The sequence below is a fragment of the Staurois parvus genome, unplaced genomic scaffold (assembly GCF_062004578.1).
Source record: "Staurois parvus isolate SC_StPar_1 unplaced genomic scaffold, SC_StPar_1.0 ptg000426l, whole genome shotgun sequence".
Taxonomy (NCBI): domain Eukaryota; kingdom Metazoa; phylum Chordata; class Amphibia; order Anura; family Ranidae; genus Staurois; species Staurois parvus.
Window position 1 is genome coordinate 2394236 of NW_028318222.1, and position 16805 is coordinate 2411040.

A 16805-nucleotide genomic window follows, 5' to 3' on the forward strand; every position below is an offset into this window, starting at 1 on the left:
CCGATCATGTGACCACTGTGACTGTCAATCACACTAGACACATGATCATGAACCCCACCTAACAGCATCAGAAACCTTTTAAATGGCCAGGAGGCACGGCATTAAGGGGTTAACCATGATCCTTTTGAGCATACAGTACTCACAATTACGAAGGGATCACAGATTTATGCCAACATTTGGCCACATCAATTCTAGTGGCTATAAACATATATGGTAGTACCTAACAATGCCTCATCAGGAGATTATTTTTACATTAATCCAAGTCATAGTATATGTAGTGCATAAACTCTGCTCTACCTTGGAACTTTTAGGTATGACCACCATATGTGAAGCATGAACATCACCAGAAGCACTAGGAGGAATCTGGTTTAAATTTAGCTAGTTTAGTGGGGATCAGGTACTATCCAAGCATTAGAGTATAATTTTCTTCTATTAAGATAGTGCTAACTGAGATTTTGGTATATTTTATGGAACCAGACCAGTTGCATGCCAGGAGTGGTGAGCGGAATTACAAAGCTTAATCCCTTGCAGCACACAGGTAATACAATAGAGACTGTGTTTTACCTAGCAGCCCACTGGTAAAGGGACACCTTCACATGCACTACCTTACAGAAGGGCCCCAATGATAGCCATCTAATACTAACAATAAGGCGCAGGGCACTCCATGGGTACTCCTTTGTCTGTAACGCATACTCCCACCCACTATCGAGGCTGTATGCGTAGCATGTACATGAAGACATTTATCTTTCGGTTAGTTACTGCAGATACTTTTAACCCTGTTTGCATGGGTTAAAATTTGGTTTGGCCTTACCGCAGTTCAGTTGATTGCCATCTTATGGGTCATTGTTCATATTATCTAGTACAGCATCTTTAAACATGTTCAATTGCCTGTTTACTGACTCATGCATGGGTTAGCTGCCTTGGCATAATACATCCATTTAATCTACCACCCAGTTGATTGCGGCCTATTTTTAATATACTGTTATAGTGTGGTAATATACTAATTGTTAAGTTACATAGGTGTGAGCGGCCTATAACCAGGTGTGTCAATGGGGATTAAGCAGTTTAAAGAGTTGTGGCAGAACAGAAAACCCATCATATCCAGCATCTCCTGCACTACAATGGCAAATATTAACTTATATTCGCCATATTCACCTATGCCATCTGTACATATTGCTCTTCTTACAACCCACTACTCCCAATTAAAGAATACATTTTCATGGATAGATCTGAACCCAACCAGAAGTGGTGAAAATAAATATTAAATCAAAATGAAAAATGATTAGGTAGGTCATTGGCAAAATAAAAACATATGCTCAATATGAAAGAAAAAAACTTAAAATAGGAGAAGAGGAAGAACAAAGAAGAATGGAAAGAAGGAGGAGAGTCAGAGATCTCCCTTGTCCTTGAGGTCACTCAATAGAGTTATGCTGTTTATTACTTTAATAAGTGCAAATAATTATGTGTGTTACCAGGGGCGGACTGACCATTTGGAAACTCGGGCACTGCCCGAGGACCCGGGGTCAGTAGGGGGCCCCATGAGATGCCCCTGGTACCTTTTTCATAGGCTTTTTTGAGTTTGGGCAAGGACACTGGGCCCCATGATCCCCTATTGCCCGGGGGCCTCATGAGTTGTCAGTCCGCCCCTGTGTGTTACCAATAGCTATACATTGTGAGTCATTATTGTAAAATATGCCCAAATTGCTATGTCATATTTGATTAGTGAAGTTAATATTCCAATATTATTATTACCACTATTATTATACAGGATTTATATAGCGCCAAAAGTTTGCACAGCTCTGTACAACATGAGGGCAGACAAGGGAAAATTGTTATCAATACTTACCGCAATTTTCCTTTCCTGGCCTGTCCTCACATCAACACACTCTGGGTTAACTTCTCCTCTTGATCCCCCCCCTCCAAGGACCACCTTCTCCTAGAGTTATAAAATGGAGGCCCTCCCTTCCTGTCTTGCTGATAACTGAACCTTCATGGAGCTATATGCCAGACCTATGTTCAGTGCCGATTGCAGAACATCTAGTAAATTTGCAATATTTAGAGCCAGCAGAGAGAAATTGTGTTGTGAGGCATGCATCTCCTTGCATTTAGCAGTGTAATGATTACTTCGCTTGAGAGGCCTTGTGATTTTAACCTGGCTGATTCAAGGGCCAATCAATTAGTTGTAATCTCTCTGGATTGGGATGGGCCCTATGCCCTTGCTGCAATAAATCCATCCTGCTAGGCAGGGGTACTGGCGGGGCTGACACTATCTGCAAGAGCAGGGGAAACCATGGCCTCTGAGGCCAGAAAGATACTAAGATAGTGTGGACTTCTTCCTTTGCAATCTTCAAAAAACCTTCATGATAAGTGGAACTGAAGGAAACAGGTACATTAGGGGAAAGTGCCATGGGATCAAGAAGGCGTCCTGAGCTATTGCCTCATTGTATTTGTAGCTTGCCACAAATTTTGGCACTTGTGCATTTTCTGGGATGGCCATCAGGTCTATGGAGGGTACCCCCCATTTGACGAAGATCAGTTCCGAATAGCGTCTATTGAGTTACTGCTCCCTGCCGCTGGGAAACTCCCAATTCAGTTGATCTGCTATCTGGTTCTGCTTGCCTGGAATGTAGGCTGCCATTAGGGCTTCCAATGTGATTCGGCCCAGATGAAAATGTTAGTGATTGATGTCAGGTTGTTGATTCCTCCCTGTCAGGCTATATAGGCGACTGCTGTTCAATTGTCTATCATTAGCTTGACTTCGGCTCCCCATATCAAGTCTTTGAAAGCCAGCAGGGCTTGATATGCCTGGAGTTTCAGGAAATTGGAATGTCTGGTCTCTGTCAGTCATACTCCATCTGCCTTAGGCCTGTCTCCCGAGGCAGTGAGCCCCCCAGCTCCGGAGACTGGCATTCAACGTTATCGAAATCCAGTCTCCCGAGCTGAGCGGCATGCCCTGGAACAGGGCTTCAAGTGATATCCATCAAGCCAGACTCTGCCGGATCCAAAGTGGTAAAAGGATCCTCTGGTTCAATGAAAAGCCATCCATTTGCCCTAGGAAAAATATCTGGAAGTCTCTCAAATGAAACCTTGCCCAAGGCACTGCAGAAGTTGCTGTCGTAAAAATCCCCAGAAGCATTATGCAATCTCTTGCCAACAGAACTGGTGATCTCATCACTCCCTTGACACATGCTTACAATTCGGCTTGTTTGCTTGAAGGCAGAAAAATGTTTCCTTCTTGTGTGTTGAATATTAGACCTAGGTATTCCATCTCTTCAGTAGGGGTGAGATGGCTTTTCTGACTGTTTATTAGCCAACTGAAGTTGGTTAGGGTCTCCATCACTTTGTCGCGCTAGTTCCTCGCTTGAACGAGCCACAACCAGGATATTGTTCAGGTAATATACGAGATGGTGGCTAGTAGAATTTTGGAGAAAATTTAGGATCCCGTGCTGATTCCTAAAGGCAAGCATCTGAATTGATAGTGGCATTCTCCTACAGCGAACCTGAGATATCTCTGGTGACGTTTGCTGCTGGTACATGTAGATATGCATCCACCAGATCGATTGAGATCAGCCAATTTCTTGGTTGCACCACAGATATAATTGTATACACTGACTCCATCTTGAGGCTTCTAGGATCTATAAATTGGTTAAGAGATCTCAAGTCCAGAACTGCCCTGAGTTCTCCTGAGGCCTTGGGTACCAAGAAAATGGGTGAATAGACCTTTATTTCTTGTTGCTCTTGGGGGAGCGGCAAAATTGCTTCCTTCTGATGTAATTCAGTGATATAATCTCATAAGACTTTCCTTTTCCTCTGATCTTGTGGCCATTCTGTCTGTGTGAAAATATTTGGTGGCCTGTCTGATTCATTAATAAGTCAAATCTCATTTTGCAACCTTGCTTCAGTGTTTCTTGGACCCACCGGTCTGTGATCTTCACTGTCCACACCCTCCAAAAAAGACACCAGCCTGGTGCCCACCTGATGGGGTTGACCGGACAAACTGCCAAAAAGATTTGTCAGTCTTTTTTGCTGATTGTGCTGCCCTGAACTTTTCGCCTTGTAAGAATAAGCTTTGCGTCCCTCTCCTTTGCGGTGTCACATATTCTTGTCCCAGTCTGTATGATCTGGCTTGTAGAATCAAGCTGACCAGAATGAAAAAAATTGTTGTCACTTTCTTGCCCTCTGCGGTAGTGGGCCCGATTTCCTGCCAGTGACCAACTTTATAGCTTCCTCCTGGGTGTTTCCAAATAACATCTTGCCTTTATGTTGGATGTTGCATAGCGCCTGCTTTGATGCTCTGTCTGCATCCCAATGCCTGAGCCAAAGGATCTTCTTCACCTTTACTGAATGCCTGTCCATTGGGTTTTTGAAGATGGTAGGGTCTTCCAGCAGCAGAGAAACATGTCTCTTTAGACACTGTAGGGGTGCATCTACCCCTGGGGCTGTTTCCCAAAAGGCGGCCTCAGAGAGCTGGAATGGATACACTTTTGCAAACCGATTCTGCATTCTTGCCTTCCTTTCTGGCTTCTCCCATTCCTCCTCAATCAATTACTGGATTTCTGTCATGACCGGGAATGAAGCTCCTTGTTTCTTTAAGTCTGGGAAATACCTTTTAATTTTCTCTGGAGGTTGGCAATCCAGCTCCCAGCCTATGGCGTCCTTTATAGCCATGATATACGGGTCAATGAGTTGGAAATTGACTAGATGTTCTAGGAAATCCTCAGATTCAGATGATGATCAAGAAGATAATTCCAGTACCAAAGGTGGCCTTCGCTGTTGCTCCAGCAGGCTTTTTGGTTTAGGTTTGCTCTTGGCACCACATGCACCGGACACTAACTGTATACTCTTGGCTACCACCTCATGGATGTAGTCCTCAACTCCGAGAGCCTCTGCTTCCCTAACCAAGGCTACATCCTTAATGCATTCAGCACAGATTGCCAGGAGTGGAGGAAGCTGTGCAGGTCCAGTATAGACCCTCCGAGGGTCAACCTATCTTCACCTGTTCTGTGACCAGAGTTTTACTGCAGCAGGTGGGTGAAATGCTTTTACGCCTAGAGTGGGGCTCAGAGTGCGGAGATATTGAGCAATGGCAGGACTTTTCCTTCCGTGATTGTCTATTCTTAGAGCATGTGCTCCAAAAAGGCCAGGCAACACATTCGTTTTGTGTGCAGCACTCTTTTACATCACAGTCCCACGTAGCCCACTCCTACCTTTACACAGACCTTCGTGCCTCCTGTGGCTGTGATGAGTGCATAGAAAAGTAAGAAAAAAGAAAATTCCCTTTAGCTCCTCTTTTTTTTTTTTTTTAAATTGCACTGCTCCTTTAAATCGTCCACCCTCTTAACCTCACAGTCTAGGTAGTCTTCCTTCAGGGTGGTATGCAGGGAAGGGTTCACTTAGAAAGGCTGGATGCTGCAAAAAAGTAAGCTAAGTCAGTAGAGCAGATGGCATGCAAAAATGGCTGGCAACCGGCGATGTCTGAACTGGAGGGTACCAGTATTCCTTTCTGACACAGCCATGGCATTCAGCACTGCTGCCGCTCAGGGTTCTGGCTTTTGAATTTGCCTGTTGCTTGGCAATGGGCCGCCTGCACCGCTGCCATGCCACCACCACTGTTGCATAATGCAGAGCAAAGAGTAGACTAATGAATATGTGTGACCGAATGGTGAGCTGCAATTTCGCTGGCACTGGTGAGCTGCTGCTGTGGGAATTTACTATCGGCTACTAGAGAGACTGAGCTCTTTAGGACCTGATCGTACAGCCATCTAGTAGTCTTATTGCTCCCCCTAGGCTTGACTGGGGCTAGTCTCATGTGCACTAACGGTACAACTGGGCCCCAACGCTAGCCAGTTAATAATTTGGGACAGAAGACTGTCCCTTTACAGCTGTTACACAAAGACCTTCATCTATTGCCTATGCTAAGAGCTACCTCTCAGGAGATATTGCATCATATCCTAGCCTTTCTCCTAGAGTGCACTTTAGCTCTGTTAAAGGATTATTATTTAGATTGCAGCTAATGCTTACATGCACCCTTTATTGCTGAATTTGCTGCTTCATGAGTTAATCCCAGTCAAATGGTACAGAACTCTATTTTAAACTATCTTGGCATTTGTGATTATACTGTCTAGCGCATTGTGTCTGAGCCTATCTTCTGTGTGTTAATTTATGCTCAAACCAACATTTATTCTAACCCATACAATGACCAAGCAGCTCCTTGGGGGATAATGCTAGAGGCCTTTTTATTGAAAGTACACTCTGCAACCCCTGTAGAGTCAGACCAATGGCTCTGTAATAAGCAAGACTCACACTCCCTGCTGAAAACTGAAGCATAAACAGGGATATGACTTATGATTTAAGCCCACCTCAACAAAAAATAGCCGATGCAGATATTCTGGTATACATAATGTGGAATGTAAATCATAATATGAACATCAGATTGCAGAACTCAACTTGCCGCTTACATAATTCATCATTTACCCTTAGGCAAAACAGTTTACAGCAAGCGGCAACAGGAATTTAGGAACAGGAGAAAGGTTTAGCTGTCATGTTAGGAGATATAATTAACCAGCTCATCTGGGTTATAGGGTTGTCCAAAGAAATTAGAACCACGGCTGTAAATTTCAAGCAATGCTGTTTTGGGTACTATTATAATAGGAGAAACTTCAATTAGAGATAAAGCCATCCGTGCACCAATATCTGATAGAGGTCTGCACCAGTCCGGGCACCTGCAGATTACCTGGCAGGCAAAATGTATGGCCTGTTAGAGGTCTGCACCAGTCCGGGCACCTGCAGATTACCTGGCAGGCAAGATGTATGGCCTGTTAGAGGTCTGCACCAGTCCGGGCACCTGCAGATTACCTGGCAGGCAAGATGTATGGCCTGTTAGATATACGTAACTGAATAAGGTTTTCTTGCATTATTGCTGAAGTCTTAAAGTAGACCTGAACTCAAAGCATCTAGTGATTTTATTGTGCCCCAGTATCACAAAAGATCTGCTTTTTTATCTTGACTTCCCCATTAAAAAACAGAATTTCAATTCCCGGTACTGTATGTGAGTGTGCCTAGGCACTCCTGTGCCTACAGCCTCATAGCTGTATATCTGCAGTGTGAGATTTCTGGCACTGCTGCCCCCTTAGAGTAAGATTTGGTGATCTCACTATTGTGTTGCTCACTAGTCTCCTTGCTGAAGGCTCTGGCATTGGGAAGCAAAGCCCTGCCTTTACTAAAATGGCTGCCTCCACACAGTGACACAGTGGAGAAGGGGGTATGATAAGTCAGTAATGAGTAAATTTCAGCAAGGAGGTAATACTGGTGACTAGTCATTTGCCCTCTTCTTTAACCACTTGTTGACCTGCAGCAGTATATATACTGTGGCAAGGTGGCTTGTATAAGCACCGTAACGTACCTGTACACCGGGGCTGATTTCCATGTCAACTCAGGAATTTGTGCGCACCCTGAAACCCAAACTGTCATTCGCTGCAGCGCAAGCCGATCAGCATGTCCCAGCCAATGATTTATGTCCAGGACCTGCTGATCGGCTGAGCGAATGACAGCAGTGATGTGTCAGTTTTTTTCTCCCTGCAAAGCCGGGAGTAAAAACAAACACATCGCTCAGTAAAAGCAGCACATGCCATACACAGTGAACATTTAGGCACACGGTTAATCCCTTGATTGCCCCTAAATGCTAACCCTTTCCCAGACAGTGTCATTAGTAGTATATTTTGTTAGCACTGATCACTGTATTATTGTCACTGGTGATGTCAGTGGCAGTTAGTCAGTTAGTGTCAGATTGCCCTTTGCACTGTTACAGTCCCACTATAAGTTGCTGATCACCACCATTATTAGTATATATATTAAAAAAAAATCCAATATATATATATATATATACACAGTCGTTTTAGATGGTATAACTTTCATGCAAACCAGTCAATATACACTTACTGGGATATTTATTGTTTTTTTTACCAAAGACGGAGCAGAATATATTTTGACCTAAATTTATGAAGAAATTGGATTTTTTTCAACCCGCTGGTTGAATGAAAATAAACTTCAGATGTGTGCCCAGCTTAAAAATTGGTAAGCTGCAATAAAATAAACGTTTGCTTTTGAGTTTAATATCACTTTAAAGACAGATTGATATAACAAGTTCTTTATTTAATTGCAGTGTGTCGAGTTGAAAGCTGCTGTGCCAACTTACATTTTATGCAGAGCTGTACACGGAGGTCTCTGATCATGTGCGTCCCTTGTACTTTTACATTTCAGTGATATACTTTAAAGTGTATGTACTGTATGTGATGTCATTTAAAGTGTTTCTAAGCCCACATTAGTAAAATCAGTCTGTATAAGTAGTAAATCATGCTTGTTATACTCACTGTGGAACCTAAAGGGTTAATCTTCTGCATTATGTAAAAAGGCCGTTTAATCCTGTCTTCTCTGATCCTCCCCTTGTTGAAATGTCCATGCTGATAAGACAGACTGAACCCGTACCCTTCTGCACATGTTCAGTTTAGTGTGTATTGCTAGAGAGTTTTTTTTTTCTTCGGAGAGTGCATATGATCAGCACAGGACCAATCAGCGCTGTCCAGACAGAGGTCAGGGGTTTTACATCTTCCTAAAGCAGAAAGAAAACTCCTCCTACAAGCTTTAACCAGTGCTCTACTGAAGTCACAAGACTGCTCTGGCTGCTGATGAGAAAAGGTATTTAACAGTTTATATTTACTAAAATAATTGCACTTCCATGTTGTGTGTACTGTGGGAGACCAGATATAGTGAATGCAGGGTCCAGGGTTTAGTAACACTTTAATGACTCCCGTGGACCAGTGCTATGACCTAAGCTTTAAAGTGTATTAAAGCGGAACCTCACCCAAATTGGTAAACTGCCACATTTGGCACTTTTTGGGAGAGAGCAGGTACCTGGTTTTTACAGGCACCAGCTCCCACTTTTGGTCAGATACATTGTGGTGTCCTGAGCTGGAAGTTTACCCCCCTCCCCTGCAACCTTCTGGGACACTTCACAGGTCCCAGAAGACTGCGAGATCATTCATAAAGGGCAGTGCACTTTGCGCATACGCAGTAGGAAACCTTGCGGCTTCACTGCCGGTTTCCCTTACTTAAGATGCCGGCACCTGCACCGAAAAGCTGATTAAAGAATCGGCTCGGGTGAGGCCATTGCTGGATCCCTGGACAGGTACGTTTCCTTATATTAAACGTCAGCAGCTACAGTATTTTTAGCTGCTAACTTAATTTTTTGTGGGGAGCCTGGAGCTCTGCTTTAATTTTGATCATTTTGTTTCTCATTTTGTTTGCTTTACATGTGTAACTAATAAAACAAATACATTAACATAAAGTCTGTGCAGGCGACATCAAGAGGAGTCAGAAGACCCAGTATAGTTCAAATAATATGAAACCTTCTCCTTTCTCGTTTGTTGGTCTGAGCTGTTAAAAGTAATTATACATATAAAGCAGACAACATGCTCCCTCCAGCATGACATTTTCTCAAATAATCACATAACACAAGAAGGAGGAGCTTATTTAATTGGTTGTAACCATTTAGCTTTATCTAGGCAGCAGGAGATGGTGTCACAACACAGGGCTTCCCACCCAGAATTGAATCATTACTTTTGGGTCAAGCTGGTCCTTAGCCTGCTGGTCCTTAGCCAGCATCCATGGGCTGTAGTTTTATATTGAAGCTGATTGTAATTTTAATCCAGCCCATAACCACAGAGCTTCTGCCCACAACCCAACCAAAAACTGTTTTTGCTGTTTTCCGTATTACAACAGTTGGCTGTGCTACAAGAGAGAACTGCAATGTAACTAGAGACTGCTGTATGGTACAAGTAAAATGGCACATTTAAGAGGTGCATATTACAAGAGGACAGTTATATTAGAGACTCCTGTCAGATTGGTAGAGGGCCAGAAAGTCTCTAGAGCCGGCTCCCCTGGGGTGCAGGTTTACTCTTCCCTGGCCTACTGCCTTGCCCAGGGCCTCAATGTCCTGGTTCTATCTGTGCTAATGTGGGCTTTTGGCTCCCATGCCCCAACTGTCCTAGGGCTCCTCCCAAGCTGTCTTAATTTCATTTCAGGTACTTATATAGCGCCATCAATTTACACAGCGCTATATATATATATATATTGTACATTCACATCAGTCTCTAACCCTCAAGGGGCGTACAATCTAAGGTCCCTAACTCACATTCATACATACACATACTAGGGCCAATTTAGGCAGGAGCCAATTAACTTACCAACATGTCTTTGGAGTGTGGGAGGAAACTGGAGTACCCGGAGAAAACCCATGCAGGCTTAGGGAGAACATACAAACTGCAGGCAGGTGGTGCTGTGGTTAGGATTCGAACCAATGACCTTAGAACTGCCAGGCGGAAGTGCTAACCATTTAGCCACTGTGCTGTCTTATACCTGGGTACTGATTCACCCATGATATCACTTCAGGAGGTCTCTACATAAAAGGGGCCTAGCACCTGATTACACTCTCCTCCTGTAAGCAGGTTTACTGTCAGCACATTGCATGGATTGCTGTCTGATTGGTTCAAAGCACTGCCACTTACTATACCAGTCTGAGTGCTGCTGTACAGTGGAGGCTGATATTAAAGCTGAATCCAGTGTAGCACTACTCCCTTAGGAGTTGCTGTCGATTTTGGGTCTCCCTATAGTCCTGCACAGCCAGGCATTCGGCATTCTTCACACAAGCTTGCTTCAGAGTCAGAAATTAGTCCTTGAGCTTTTGTTTTTGTGGTTTATTGAGGGGATTTGAAGTAGGATAGGGTAAGGGGTGTATAGGATGCCCAAGGGAACCGATAACTGAGGGCAAACTTCCTGCAACTATTCACAAGCTTCTCTTCTGCAACACAGTCTCTAGTAGAGTGCTAACCAGCATCTCCTTTTTGTACCACCCCAGACCCTAGATGAATTCCTCTTCACCCAGCAATCTGGAGACTTTTCATGAGCAGGGGATCTGGCTCCTATCCCTTTAAATGGTGAAGAGTCACTAGTATGGGGCTAATTTGGTTTCCCACCAGAGTGCTTCTTCCCCTATCTGCCCAGGGGGTGCATGTGTACTCGCTCAGATCCTCTCCTGTACTGCTTGTGGGTTGGCTGCTGCCATCAGTCCTATCAGCTGGGCTGCTCCATCCCTGCCATACAGGTGGTCCTTGCTCAGAGGGCCAGTGAGCTCCAAGTTTTTAGCCTCTCCAGCTTAAGGCTCTCAGGCAGGTCCCATCTCACTGTTGCTCTGGCAGCCTTCTTTCTCCAGCCACACATCTTCCTTCAACACCTCTCTCACCACTCTCTTGCTACTGAGCAGGCTCCAACACTTTTTAAGGTAGTCCAGCCCCTTGTCAAGCCTTCTGTTGGGGATTGACTGATGTCACTCAAGATTGTAGCCAGCCACTCCTCAGATCCACTCACTGCCTCCAAGGCCCTCCTCCGAAAGCCTCAGAGCAGGGGAAAATTTCAGAGGGGCTGGCCTGCAGAGCCTCTCAGCCCTGCCCACAATTTGACCCCTCTGGCTATTACACCTGAGTTGCTAAAAGCCTCTGTCTAACCATTTGAATCTAGCTCCCCCTAGCTAAACTAGGAGGGAGCTACATCAGGATAAGTAAATATTGTCTAAATACAAGAGTCATGTGTATTCTTCATTGAACCTCTGTGTGCTTTGTGTATTTCTTTTAGATCTGTGCAATAATCCAGCATGAAACTTTGACTTTGTGCAGGAGCTTGCTGGATGAAAACCTGTCACTACTGATCTCTTACCTTGTGCAGGGTGACTGGTCTTGTCTCCGCCCCCTCCTGTACTTTTCTGCAGGCAGCCTGTAGTGGGTGGAGCCTGCTGGGTCCTTCCCACATCTCTGCTCTCTGCACAGGCTATATACAGCACAGTGATGACACTGCTAATTTTACAAGATGATATGTAGGCTTACAAAGGCATTTGGTGCGCACAAACTGGGGAATATTGGGGAATATATTTAACCATTTTACAGCTGCGCTATAGCTTAAAGACAGCTACAGCGTGGTTGTCCAGTCCTGGGAGAGCATCATATGACGTTGTCCCAGAACGCACCCCCCGCGCTCCTAGCTCTGTCAGTGATCGCTGTGTCCTACGGACACAGCTGATCACGTGAGTAGGTAAAAGGCCAGTCGCAGTGGCCATTTAACACGTGATCAGCTGTGTCCAATGACACAGCAGATCACAAAGTAAATGCAGTTGCCGGTTATCGGCAGCACTCTCCTCACGCTGTCACAGCTTCAGGAAAGTACTGCCAATATCACAAGTGTAATAAAAGCGCCACACCCTTAATACTTTAAAGCAGCAATTCCACCTCAAAGAAACCAAATAAATTTCTTAGTGCTATAACTTAAATAAAGGAATGTGCTAAAACCACAAACTATTCCTAATTTAGTGTAGAAACATTAGTGCAAAAGATATATATATCTATTCTCAATTAATATCAAAAAATATCAAAATTATGTGCAAAACTATTTTTTAGTGCATAAGTAATTTAAATAATTAAATTTGTGAATACAAAAATTGTCCAATTCTGAATTTCTTCAAATGTCCAAACAAATCCTTTTCAAATTCAGGTGCTCTCAAAGAAATTGTGCCAAAATCCACCACCAAAGTAAAGTTGGATGATTGTGTAGCTATTGATCATCACACCTGAGAAGTTGATTTATTGCATCTGCTCCCAGAGCAAAAAGCGTTTTTTGCTGATCTAGAGATTGATCAGCATGGAGCTCTGGTGAGTTACCGAACTTAACTTTGGTGGTGGATTTTGGCACAATTTCTTTGAGAGCGCCTGAATTTGAAAAGGATTTGTTTGGATATTTGAAGAAATTCAGAATTGGACAATTTTTATATTCACAAATTTAATTATTTAAATTACTTATGCACTAAAAAATAGTTTTGCACATAATTTTGATATTTTTTTATATTAATTGAGAATAGATATATATATCTTTTGCACTAATGTTTCTACACTAAATTAGGAATAGTTTGTGGTTTTAGCGCATTCCTTTATTTAAGTACTGCCAATAACCAGCAAATGTCACAGAGCAGATCTGCACTGATTATCAGGGCACTGATGATCAGTGCCCAGCAGTGCCGCCCAGAAGTGCAACTCACCAGTGTCCCCCAGCAGTGCTGTCAGTCAGTGCCCATCATTGCTGCATATCAGTGCCACCTCATCAGTGCAGTGTATCAGTGCCCAGCAGTGCTGCCTATCCATGCCACCTCATCAGTGCTGCCCATCAGTGCAGCCTCATCAACGTACATCAGTGAAGGAGAAAAATTACCTGCTTGCAAAATGTTATAATGGAAAAACTTTGTTTTTTCACATTTTTTTTGTTTTTAGTGCAAAAATGAAAACCCCAGTGGTGATTAGATACCACCAAACTAAAGCTCAATTTGTGTGAAAAAAATGATAAAAAGTTCATATGGGTACAATGTTGCATGACAGCACAATTGCCATTCAAAGTGCAACAGCACTGAAAGCTGAAAATTGGCCTGGGCAGGAAGGGGGTAAAGTGCCCGGTAGGCAAATGGTTAAAGCAATAGTAGTAGTATTCTACGCAAGAAGGTAAAAAACCCTCAGTATGCAGCTCCCCCCCGCATTTTCCCCTAATATTTATCCAAGCCCAATCTTGACCCAGCAAAGTGCATGAGAGCGGCTGCTGTCCCGGGTCTCTACCTCTGCATTGGTTCCTGCTGCTGTTACTCACAGTCAGTGAGGAGGGAGCTTGCGTCCTATTCTGTGTGACTTATGGCCACACAGAGTGGGGTTAGGGAGCTAGCAGACACGAGTACCCCCATAGCAAGCGGCTTACTATGTGAACACTTGGCAGGGGGGAGGAGCCCAGAGCGCAGTCAGGGGACCCAAAAAGGGGAGGATCAGGGTGATCTGGGCAAAACCCTTGCACAGAGCAGATAAGTATTTTCATGCCCAAAGTTCAGTTTTAAGACCGATTCAAGTACATACAGTAAGCACATTTTACATTTGATTTCATTTTGTTAAGAAATACAGGGCTGAATTCTATGAATTATTCTATGCTTTTATTGTTTCCCTGGAGTTAATCTTGAATGTTTCATTTGGTGTTTAATAATGTATGAACTTTTTTACATTCAATGAACTACTGCCATTACACTGCCATTGTGCCAACCAACACCTTTTATAAACACGGTAGAGAAATTAGAACAATGATGTATTCAGGAAGCAATCTCTGGAATCCAAGTAAAACGCTGATATTTTTTCCCCTTTTTTATCAATTTTCTTTTCATGCTTCAAATACCAGTTTCTATGACTTCAAGACACAATACCTGCTTATCGCTACAACTTATGAAAGCGTGTTGATGCAAGTGAAAATGAAAATGAATGCTTCCACTTTTAAATATAAATGATATGTTTTAAAGCCCAACTTTCTAATTTTTAAGTATATGTATAGTCAAAAACTTTTTTTCTTCAGTTTTGGATTGAGTGGGGCAGGGTTAGAACTTCTGTTTTCATTGCTGTCTGTGTCCACTTTTGAAGAGTCACCTTTCCTATCTGTGGGGTTGATATACTAAGGCCGTCCATACATGGGTCGATTTCCGAACGATTTTTCAATCGAAAATCAGACCTAAGAATAATCAACCGATTTTTGCTCTGTTAGTGGGGCAATGGCACCGGCCAATTTTTGTGGTTCCTCCCCATTTTATTTATCAGGCATGTTGGAAAATTCGTGAAACGACCGATTTTAGAAATCATTGGTGGCACAATTGGATTACAGAACAAACTACATTTTCGATCGAAAAATCGTTTGGAATTCGACCCATGGATGGCCTGCTTAAAACATGAAAGTGAAACATCTTGTACAGCTGTGCATGTTAGCCAATCAGCTGCTAACATCAGCTTGTTCAATTAAGGCCGGCCATAGACTGTGCAAATTTATTTCCTGCAACCACGGGTTCAAGGAAAGAACCCACACAGTGCTCACAGCGGAATCCCTCCTGCCCATCAATTGGCTGCTCCTGGCAGGGGTGAAAGCCGAATATTGCTATCAGCTACAAGCGATAATCGCAAGTGAATCCGGAAGGGTGATTGCACCTCAATTGATCAACTTGGTACATTCAGCTTGCCCACACATGGTTCGAATCTCAGCCAGTTCCTACTGGAAAACAAAACCTGGAAAACTGATTAGTTTTTCTAGAGAGATGCACCAGAGTTTGCACTTTCCAGTTTTAGTAAATGTAGCACTACCCTCTTAAAGGGTCACTGAGTAATTTTCGGGCTCCCTGTCTCTCCTGACCCCACTCTGAAAGACCAACCCTTGCTGACACCACCATACACTTCAGGTCAGAGTAAACTCTCTCAATGTCACCAGAAAATGGACTCAACAACAAGTTAGAGTGAACTGATACTTTGTTTATATTAGAGTTGAGTATGAGCACAGTAAAGTGGCACAAAATTATAGTCATGTAAATAATAACAGTTATCACTCTTAGTAACTTTAAGCAGAGGCCAGCACACACAGCAAAAATCCCAATCAGTTCTGGACATCCTGCAAATCAGAATTTAACCAAGTGCCTCAACTCTGAGATGTTTCTGCCCCCAGTGAACAAAGGAGAGCTAAGAAATAAGGCTGGCTCACTTTGGGCCCTCAGAAGTTGATGGCAAGGTTCAAATCTGAGATGAAGAAATAACTCTTTAATTAGGAAGGCTGAAGTCCCTTTAACTGTTCGGAAAGGTCTTCTGCGCACTTGTTGGGGCCCAGTTGGTGCACTACAATATTTGAGATCTCCTTGGTTGCAACAGGTGGAAGTCCCTCAAAGAGATTTATGCAAGCACAAGCACTATCCCTTTAAGTGGTATTCAACATGGGCAGTCCCTTTTTAAGGCACAAGATTAAATTCAGGCTTTGAGCAAGAGGTTTAAGGGGTGGGCAGAGGCAATTGTTAACAATGGATTAACTCCTTTCTAGGCTGCAGTAGCAGCAATGACAATTGTCCCTTGATGGATGTAATCCAATTGCAGAGGAAACAGTGTTGTGGCTTGGCCTGCAGAGAGCGGGCACTGCAACAGGTTTGATGACTGGATCATATTAGAGATGTGTTTGCTAATAGGTTGGATGAACTAGGCCTCAACTTGTGTAACTGGTGACCAATGTCAGTAACTGTATAGAGAATGACTGATGCAAGAGAATGTCAGTGACAACTTAATTGGCTGGAGATTGGGACTCTCACTGGATTTGCGCCATCATCTGAGTCACTGGTGGTTTCACTGTAGATGGGGGCCCCCAGAGGTTCCATGGTTCCTTTTGTAGAGTTCGTTCCTGATTGCAGCTCTCTAGGTTGGCAGCCACCAGGGTATTTCTCCAGAATTTTTGGCAATGGTGGCGGTCAGCTGTCTCTCTCTCTCTCTCTCTCTCTCTCTCTCTCTCTCTCTCGTCCTCTAGCATTCGGCACAGCTCTCCCCTCACACCTTCCTTCCAGCTCACTTCCTGCCTTTGTTCCCAGGCTTCTACATTTATATACCGCCACCCACACACCAGCTCTTCTGGGAAATGTAGTCCCCCAATTAGCAGCCTACTAACAAAGTCCAGCAGTTGAGCCCACAAAATCCATAAAGCTTTTCACTAGGATGTGCGCCTCAGAGTTGCAGGACATGGCCAACTTGTGTCGTTTAACATCCTGCAGTCTGGATAAGAGCAGGGTGTTACATAAATCAAACCCAGTGTAACTGAAACAGAAAATGATGAGAAAGCTGTTCCAACTGTCTATAGCTTTGTTCTACCGCCCATCTGAAAAGTGATCTGATGGT

General features: G+C 43.6%; 1 pseudogene; it reads right to left on the bottom strand.

Moving 5' to 3' along the window:
* Positions 1-4164: 4164 nt before the first annotated feature.
* On the bottom strand, positions 4165-16294 carry LOC149454478 (uncharacterized; annotated as a pseudogene).
* Between the last annotated feature and the right edge of the window lie 511 nt (positions 16295-16805).